Below are 10,119 nucleotides of genomic sequence, written 5' to 3'. Positions count from 1 at the left end.
AAAGGAAATAACTAAGTAGTAGGAGATCAATATGATAAAGATAGACCCGGGGGCCATAGGTTTCACTAGTGGCTTCTCTCGAGAGCATAAGTATTCTATGGTGGGTGAACAAATTACTGTTGAGCAATTGACAGAATTGAGCATAGTTATGAAAATATCTAGGTATGATCATGTATATAGGCATCACGTCCGAGACAAGTAGACCGACTCCTGCCTGCATCTACTACTATTACTCCATGCATCGACCGCTATCCAGCATGCATCTAGAGTATTAAGTTAAAAACAGAGTAACGCCTTAAGCAAGATGACATGATGTAGAGGGATAGACTCATGCAATATGAAGAAAACCCCATCTTGTTGTCCTCGATGGCAACAATACAATACGTGCCTTGCTGCCCTTACTGTCACCGGGAAAGGACACCGCAAGATTGAACCCAAAGCTAAGCACTTCTCCCATTGCAAGAAAGATCAATCTAGTAGGCCAAACCAAACTGATAATTCGAAGAGACTTGCAAAGATAACCAATCATACATAAAAGAATTAATAGAAGATTCAAATATTATTCATAGATAGACTTGATCATAAACCCGCAATTCATCAGTCTCAACAAACACACCGCAAAAAGAAGATTACATCGAATAGATCTCCACAAGAGAGGGGGAGAACATTGTATTGAGATCCAAAAAGAGAGAAGAAGCCATCTAGCTACTAACTATAGACCCATAGGTCTGAGGTAAACTACTCACACTTCATCGGAGAGGATATGGTGTTGATGTAGAAGCCCTCCGTGATTGATGCCCCCTCCGGCGGAGCTCCGGAACAGGCCCCAAGATGGGATCTCGTGGATACAGAAAGTTGCGGCGGTCGAATTAGGTTTTTGGCTCCGTATCTGATCGTTTGGGGGTATGTAGGTATATATAGGAGGAAGGAGTACATCGGTGGAGCAACAGGGGGCCCACGAGGGTGGAGGGCGCGCCTAGTGGGGGTGGGCACGCCCCCGTACCTCATGGCCTCCTCTTTTCTTTCTTGACGTAGGGTCCAAGTCTCCCGGGTCTTGTTCGTTGAGAAAATCACGTTCCCGAAGGTTTCATTCCGTTTGGACTCCGTTTGATATTCCTTTTCTTCGAAACCCTAAAACACGCAAAAAACAACAATTCTGGGTTGGGCCTCCGGTTAATAGGTTAGTCCCAAAAATAATATAAAAGTGGATAATAAAGCCCAATAATGTCCAAAACAGTAGATAATATAGCATGGAGCAATCAAAAATTATAGATACGTTGGAGACGTATCAATAGGTAAGTTTAGAGACCCAGGGGGAAACGCCCGGTATTCGGGGCCTTAATATAGAGATCCTAGTCTCGTCTTCTTCCCTTGCGCTCGCTCCTTCTTCAACCCCGGACACCCCAAGTTCCAACCATCGGGTTCCAATTGCCACCGGCCTTAGTCATGTCCGGATCCAGCCGTCAAGGCCGGTGGGTGGCTTCTTCTGTCACGGAGGAGGATATTGCGAAGCTCCGCATAGCAAGGTATCTGACCCCGGAAATCTTTCATCGGCTTCCGGCACAAGGGCAAGTCATACCGACCCCCATATCTGGCGAGAGGGTAGTATTTGTATCCCACTTCCTTCATGGGCTAGGGTTCGCGCTTAACCCCTTAGTCCGAGGGCTCATGTTCTACTATGGGCTAGATTTTCACGATCTGGCCCCGGACTCTGTTCTCCTCATCTCGACATTTATCGTCACGTGTGATGCCTTACTCCGGACTCCTCCACACTTCGGTTTGTGGCTCAAGACCTTTGATGTGAGGCCGCATGTGGCAGAGAAGGAGCAGGCAGAGTGCGGCAATGTCACAATAGGCAAGCTGGCCGGCGCGGTTTGGCCTGAAGGATCTTTCGCCGAATCTTCTGACTTATGGCAGCAGGGGTGGTTTTATATCAACGAGCCGCGGGGCCCCAAGTGGTCGGCCTCACCTGCGTTCCGACCTGGCCCTCCAACTCAGATCACTTCATGGGTCAATAAGGGATTGGACTGGGGATCCGTTGATGAAGTGCAGACTCTACAAAGTCGCATCTGAAGCCTTACCGAGAAGGGCATCGATCTTGTGAACGTTGTCCAAGTAATGTTGGTCTGCCGGATCCTGCCATGTCAGCGGCGGCCTCTTCGTATGTGGGAGTTTAACCCAGATGGGCAGCGGACCCTACAACACTTCTTCGGCACTACGCATGAAGGAATGTGGAAATTGTATTTTGGGAACAAGGGCAATGGCCGGACACTACCGAAGATGTTGGCCTTGACTGCAATCGTCCAGCTACTTTGGTAAGTACTCGAGCACCTTTCATTCGAGCATCTTTTAACGAGATATTGAACAACCCGTCGCTGCTCAGGACTGGATAAAGAAAGCGGTGCTAATCTGGTGTCTGGCGCCTCTTCCCGAAGACCCCACGACCGCCTTGCTGATGAGAATGCTGATTCCGGCACCGTGCCAAGTGGCTGCGTTCGGGGAAACCGAAATCCTTTTTCCCAAGGGCAAGGGTGCAGAGGGAGTCCTCCATGGCAAGAAAAGGGCTGCTTCCGAAGATCAGGAGGGGAAGCCTTCCAAGAGAGAAAAAAGCCATCGTCGAGTGGCTTAGGCTGGGCGAGTGAAGTTGCTGTAGAGCTTGATGATGAGGACGAACCTGGAGGCAAACCGCAAATGAAGCTGGGGCACTTTGAACGTACCTTGTTCTTTTCCCACTAGTGAAGTGATTGTATGTTCATCCATGCAAGTTAACGCCTGGTGTTTCTCAGTCGTCCTCCTCCTTGGGAGATCTTCTTCCGGAGATGATGGAGAGTGGCACGCCTCCTCCGGCCTCATCGCCCAACAGAGGAGATGATACTGAGGTATCGTCCCGAAGGGCGCTCGAAGGCGGTGCCTCCGTCACTCGAGGTTCCGGGATCGAGACTGGCATCCCCGAACCGTCCGGTTTACAGCCGGAGACTGTTCTGGAGGCAAGCAAGCAGGTTCCTTCACTGGAATGCCGTACTCCGGCAGTGGTTTCCGAAGACCCAGGAGCGCCGGAAATGCTAACGGACATGCTACGATGAGCGTCCATTCAGAGGAGCATCGTTCCTTGATGGTTATGGTGGCCGAAAGGGTTCTATCTGTGAAGAGTGGATTGAATGAGGCCTTCACGAGCCTTCTAAGAGGTTTTGAGGTTTGTGATGTAGCTTTGTCAATTGAATTTCATTGACAGAATGCACCTGTTGTATATGCAGTAGCCCCCGAGACTCGGATTGTCTTCTGAAGGGAGCGATCGGAGGATCAAAGAAATATGCTCAGGTATTAACCTTGGTTTAATTTGAAATACAGGCTACTTCCCCTCCTGTGGCTGCCCGGAATACGGAAGTGACCGAACTGCAGCCAAAGCTGGATATTGCGGAGGATGACACTGCATTGACCAACGGGCATCTTCATGACTCGCAAGGTATGTATTTCGAGCATTCTTTACACCAGCGTGCTTGCCGCGGGAAAGAGCTTTATATGAAATGTGCATGAAATGCAGATGGTGCTGCCGACATGGAAGCTCTTCAGGTGGATCTAATCCGGGCCAAGGAGCGGGCCCGATTTAGTGATGCTTCTGCTGAAGGAGCATCGATTGAACTGAAGGCCGAACAAGTTGCGCGATACCAGGGCGAGGAGAAGATATCCACGATGACACTCGCTTTGGAGAATGCTACTGGCCGCTGCAAATTTCTTGAGAAGGAGAATAAAGCCTTAATGGCTGAACTGGACAAGGCCCAACAGGAGGCGAGAGAAGCGCGATCAGAGTCCAGAGCACTCCGTGAGGAGGTTCGACAGGCGAAAGAGATATTGGCTAGAAAGCCTTTTCTGCTGCAGACTAAGTTCGATGACCCGGACTATGCTCAGCTGAACCAAGTGTGGAGTTCTTCGGACGAGTATTTGGACTTGCCGAAGAGTTCTTCTGATGCAGCGCAGTATTACTAAGAGCAAGCTAGATATGCAACGGAGAAGCTTTTTTGGTCACAGTTTGGTGTGTCAAAGCGCCCGCTGCTGCTCAATGAACAGATGTCCCAATGGGCCGAACTTCATAGGGTATCTGGCGCTGCCATGAAGGATGTCATAGTCCGGCTATGGCCGGCTGAGGCTGCGCCGAATAGCTATTTTGGTTTGGTGCAGAAGCTTGTCGATGCAGTGCCGCGCATCGATGCTGTGAAGCGATCGGCGTGCATTGAAGGTGCACGGATGGCCCTTGCCCGAGTCAAGACATTCTGGGGGAAGATGAAGGCCATCAATGTCGCGACGAAGGGTCCACCCAAAGGCGATGACCGTCCGCAACTAGAGCATTATTTTGAAGATATCCTGGAGGCCGCTCGCTTGATTGAGGGCCAATGCTCAAAGAACATAATGTTCGAGTGAGGTGTATGATGATTGTAAAAGACAACTTTATAGTTAATCTATTTATGTTTTTCTTGAAAAGCTTGAATTCCTCCTGTGCGGTCATTTTAATATAATCTGAAAGTTTTCCAGTCGTCGGCTTCATCCCCCTGTAGGAAGTACAGGGGTGTTTGGAAAAGCATTTAATCACTCTTTATCCAACGTCTTGGTCCATGAAGGAGGTGATAATGCGGCGAACCAGGCAATCGGACTATAAGGCGTTAACACTTTCACTTAACCATAGGAGTTTTATGGTGGGGCTATGACATAGCCCCTCGTGTGTATGCGGCGTGTGGTGCCTTACATATCTGATCTGAAAAAGATCCCCCGTATTACACGAAGAATCGCTAAAGATTCGAATAAGTCGTCAAGTGGTTGACCAGCTCTCGCCGCTTCATGATAGTCAGTTTTCGGCTTTATCTACTGATGTGCTCATCCGTTCTAGGCCAGGGCACAATTGCAGTAGTTCTCCCTTTACTAACCTAGCCGATAGAGCGGAATGTAGGGTAGCAAACACAGGAGCCGGGCAACCCAACTATTGACCCAAGACAATGATTCGGAGCTGATGCGTATAAGGCCAGACTTGCGACGCCGAAGTACGCTATAGAGTTGTTCGGACTTTTACTGGCAACGCATTCGTTCCCATGCCGAGCCCCTGGCAGGGTGTGCCGAGGTGCGTCTGCAAAGCAGCCGTTGAGGTCGTACTTTATTATTGAAAGGGTATGAGAGTTTGGCTCGGGTGAGGCTTACTGAGAACGGAGCGACGTGCCAATGATAAATTTATGTATATATATAAAAAAGAGAAACCACGGACCCGGCTATTTGACATGCTCGTGGTCGGGATCAGAGGAAAAGGGGCATAATACAGGCTCGGAGTAAAGAGTGCGGTCTACAAAAGGTAATTTTGGACCTCCCGACGCACGTCTGCGTAGCCCATCCTCGGGGAGTGGGATCCTTAACGGAAGTAACCCCTTAGGTGAGTGTATGGATCCGAACTCCGATAGAGTCCGCTGTAGATGCTTTCCAGTTGGTCACCTGTTCTTTAAACATGATACAGAAAAAATGAGAAAACATATAAAAAAATGTTACGGGAATGCTTGTAGGGTTGTCCGTGTTGTGCTTCCGCCGATGCCCATGGTATCTTGAGTGCGTAGTGATGTGCGCGTGGTGCAAATTTCGCCAGTACAGTAGGTGGGTGGCGGGAGCCGAACTGCTATTTGCGTTTTGGGAGTGGTCGAACGTCGGAGGGGAACTTTTTCTGGCCCCTGGTGTTCTGCTGGCGAGCCGATCTGTCGTCTTTGTCACCCGGTGGCCTCCTCCACTTGTGATCAGCGTTAAGCTTGCCTGCCTGCTTGAAGACCCAACAGTTGCGGTTGGTATGATTAGCTGGCCTATCAGGGAGACCGTGAATCTGACAAGGTCGGTCCAATATCCTGTCAAGGGTGGATGGTCCATCCTGGTTTGCCTTTAGTGGCTTCTTCCGTTGACTGGGCTTCGGATTGTGAAATCCGGCATTCACTGCTATGTCGCACATGTTGTTATGTTCGGTCATCGTGGCTTGCCATTGCCATCTTGGATTTCGGAAGTGCCCGGGCCGCTGGCGTCGTTGCTTTTATGAGCAAGCTAGTTGTCTTCTCCCGCGCAGAAGCGGTTCATTAGAGCGGTGAGTGTTGTCATGGATTTGGGTCCTTCCTGGCCGAGGTGACGCGCGAGCCATTCATCCCAGACGCTATGTTTGAAGGCCGCGAGGGCTTCTGCGTCCGGACAGTCCACAATTTGGTTCTTTTTGACTAAGAACCTGGTCCAGAGCTCCCTAGCTGACTCGCCGGGCTCCTGGACAATGTGACTTAAGTCATCGGCGCATAATGGCCGGACATATGTTCCCTGGAAGTTGTCTCGAAAGGCGTCTTCCAAATCTTCCCAGTTGCCAATAGAATTTTCTGGCAAACTGTTTAGCCAGTACCGAGCTGGCCCTTTAAGCTTGAGAGGTAGGTATTTAATGGCTGGATGTCGTCTCCGCGGGCCATGTGAATATGGAGGAGGTAATCCTTGATCCATACCGCAGGGTCTGTTGTCCCATCATATGATTCGATGTTAATGGGTTTAAACCCGTCTGGAAATTCGAGTTCCATTACTTCGTCCGTGAAGCAGAGGGGGTGTGCGGCTCCTCTATGTTGGGCCACACTATGAAGTACCTCTGGCGGGCTCCGTTTACGGTGCTCGGACCGGGCGTGGTCAGCTCTGTAGTGTCTGGATAGGCGACCATCGTCGTTGGTCGGGGTATATCTTCATGATCAGTACATCGATCTTGTGCGTCCTGCTCTACCCTCTGTGCCGGATGGGTTGGTATGGTGCTCTGCTTGGGCTGCTGCTTTGTCTGGGCCGAACTGTGATCTCCCCGCCGCATTATTCGATGGTGGTATGGGATCCATTGCCCTGCCATTGTATTGAGGGAGCCACCTACTCTTGGGGTGGCTTTTGTCTGGGCTGCTAAGGCCGTATTCTTCGGCGGCCAAGACCTCGGTCCATCTATGATTGAGCAAGTATTGGCTTGCTTGAAGCTGCAGCTGCTTCTTTCTTAAGCTTCTTGAGGTGGCTATAAGCCGGCGTTTAAAGCGCTACTGCTTGAGAGGTTCCTTTGGCGTGGTAAAATCCTCGTTGTCGAGGATCTCCTCCTCCTCGGAGAGGGGGAGATAGTTGCTGTCCTCCGAGTCCCCACATGTGGCTTGTTCGTCAGGGATGTCTTGCCCGTCTTCTTGTTCCTCCTGCTCGGATTCTACTTCAACAGGGTCTTCATGGTCCAGAGTATCGTCTTCTCTGGTGCTGGTAGTGTCTTCTCTTGGGCGATGAGGCCCAGGGCGTTGATGTCTGGGCTGTGTACCAGGCGGTTTATCCTCGACCGGATTCTCCTTCTCATCGTCGAGAGCGCCATAAGGTGTGTCTATCATACACACGTCATACCAGGAAGTGCATGTCCCGTGTCTAGCAGGTAGTAAGCTCTGGCCTTGCCCCTCATCGTCGTCCATACCATCGATGTCTTAGGCGCGGGGATCGGGTGTGTTGTTTACATGTTTAACAGTGGTTATGAAGTGGGTGGCGGGTGGGAAGCAAAATTCTTCGTTGTCTGCCGTAAGTTCGAACCGAACATAGTTCGGAGACGGGTCGCCCGCTAGGGATAGGTTTTTTAGTGAATTTAGTAGGTCGCCCATGGGCGAGTGTTGGAAGACATCTGCGGCGCTGAACTTGAAGATTGATAACCGACCGAGTTCGGCGTACACAGGCTCACAGGGTTTGGAGCTCGACATTGGAGGCGAGTGCGGGGTTCCGTTAATGCAGATATCGTACGAAGTGGAATCCACGTGTGGCTCCAGCGCCGCGGAATCGGTGGTCCCCGTGATGGGGTTGAGCTTCCCATCTTCGGACGACTTGAACTGCTCCGGATTTGAGGCCGGAGCTGCTACAGGAGCTATCTCCTGGATGCGACCTGATGACAGGTTTAAGCCATGTTCATCGGGGTGATGGGGAGCGGTTGTCGCGGTCTCGAATCCGTCGAAGATCAAGTCTCCACGGATGTCCGCAACGTAATTCAAGCTCCCGAATTTGACCTGATGGCCAGGGGCATAGCTATCGATCTGCTCCAGATGGCCAAGCGAGTTGGCCCACAGTACGAAGCCGCCGAATACGAAGATCTGTCCGGGGAGGAAGGTTTCTCCCTGGACAACGTCATGATTGACGATCGAAGGGGCCATCGAGCCCTTTGCTGACGGCACAGTGGAACTCTCAATGAAAGCACCAATGTCGGTGTCAAAACCGGTGGATCTCGGGTAGGGGGTCCCGAACTGTGCGTCTAGGATCGATGGTAACAGGAGACAGGGGACACGATGTTTATCCAGGTTCGGGCCCTCTCTATGGAGGTAAAACCCTACATCCTGCTTAATTGATATTGATGAATATGAGTGTTACAAGAGTGGATCTACCACGACATCGTAATGGCTAAACCCTATAAGTCTAGCCTATGTGGGTATGGTAATGAGTATATGTGGTGTCCTTTCCAGACTACCCCGTTCGGTTTATATAGACACCGAGGGGATCTAGGGTTTACATGGAGTCGGTTACATAAGAAGGAATCTTCGATCACTAAGCTTGCCTTCCACGCTAAGTAGAGTCCAATCCGGACACGGTGCAGTCTTTGGCCTTCATGTCTTCACAGCCCATCAGTCCAGCCCATGGATAATTGGCCGGACGCCCGAGGACCCCTTAGTCCAGGACTCCCTCATGTACCCAACAGTTTCTTTTGGGTATCCTATGAAGACGCACTTCTCCGATTTGGGTTTGAGCTTATCAGGCTGAAACTTTTTCACATAAGCATCGCAACCCCAAACTTTAAGAAATGACAGCTTAGGTTTCTTGCTAAACAACAGTTCATACAGTGTCATCTCAACGGATTTTTAGACGGTGCCCTATTTAATGTGAATGCAGCTGTCTCTAATGCATAACCCCAAAACGATAGTAATAAATCGGTAAGAGACATCATAGATCGCACCATATCTAATAAAGTACGGTTATGACGTTCGGACACACCATTATGGTTTGGTGTTCCAGGTGGCATGAGTTGCAAAACTATTCCACATCATTTCAAATGAAGACCAAAATCGTAACTCAAATATTTGTCTCCGCGATTAGATCATACAAACTTTAGTTTCTTGTTACGATGATTTTCCACTTTAGTCTGAAATTCTTTGAACTTTTCAAATGTTTCAGACTTATGTTCCATCAAGTAGATATACCCATATATGCTCAAATCATCTGTGAAGGTCTGAAAATAACGATAACCGCCGCGGGCCTCAACTCTCATCGGATCGCATACATCAGTATGTATTATTTCCAATAAGTCAGTTGCTTGCTCCATTGTTACGGTGGATGGAGTCTTAGTCATCTTGCCCATGAGGCATGGTTCGCAAGCATCAAATGATTCATAATCAAGTGATTCCAAAATCCCATCGGCACAGAGTTTCTTCGTGTGCTTTACACCAATATGACCTAAACGGCAGTGCCACATATAAGCTGCACTATCATTATTAACTTTGCATATTTTGGCTTCAATATTATGAATATGTGTATCACTACGATCGAGATTCAATAAACCATTTATATTGAGTGTATGACCATAGAAGGTTTTATTCATGTAAATAGAACAACAATTATTCTTTGACTTAAATGAATAACCGTATTGCAATAAACATGATCCAATCATATTTATGCTCAATGTAAACACCAAATAACATTTATTTTAGGTTCAACACTAATCCCGAAGGTAAAGGGAGTGTGCGATGGTGATCTTATCAACCTTGGAATCACTTCCAACACACATCGTCACCTCGCCCTCAACTAGTCTCTGTTCATTTTGTAACTCCTATTTCCAGTTACTAATCATAGCAACTGAACCAGCATCAAATACCCAGGGGCTACTATGAACACTAGTACAGTACACATCAATAACATGTATATCATATATACTTGTGTTCACTTTGCCATCCTTCTTATCCACCAAGTATTTTGGGCAGTTCTGCTTCCAGTGACCATTTCCTTTGCAGTAGAAGCACTCGGTTTCAGGCTTGGGTCTAGCTTTGGGTTTCTTCATGAGAGTGACAACTTGCTTGCCATTCTTCTTGAAGTTCCCTTTCT

The sequence above is a fragment of the Triticum dicoccoides genome, chromosome 4A (assembly GCF_002162155.2).
Source record: "Triticum dicoccoides isolate Atlit2015 ecotype Zavitan chromosome 4A, WEW_v2.0, whole genome shotgun sequence".
Lineage (NCBI taxonomy): Eukaryota > Viridiplantae > Streptophyta > Magnoliopsida > Poales > Poaceae > Triticum > Triticum dicoccoides.
This window is presented reverse-complemented; position numbering follows the sequence as displayed.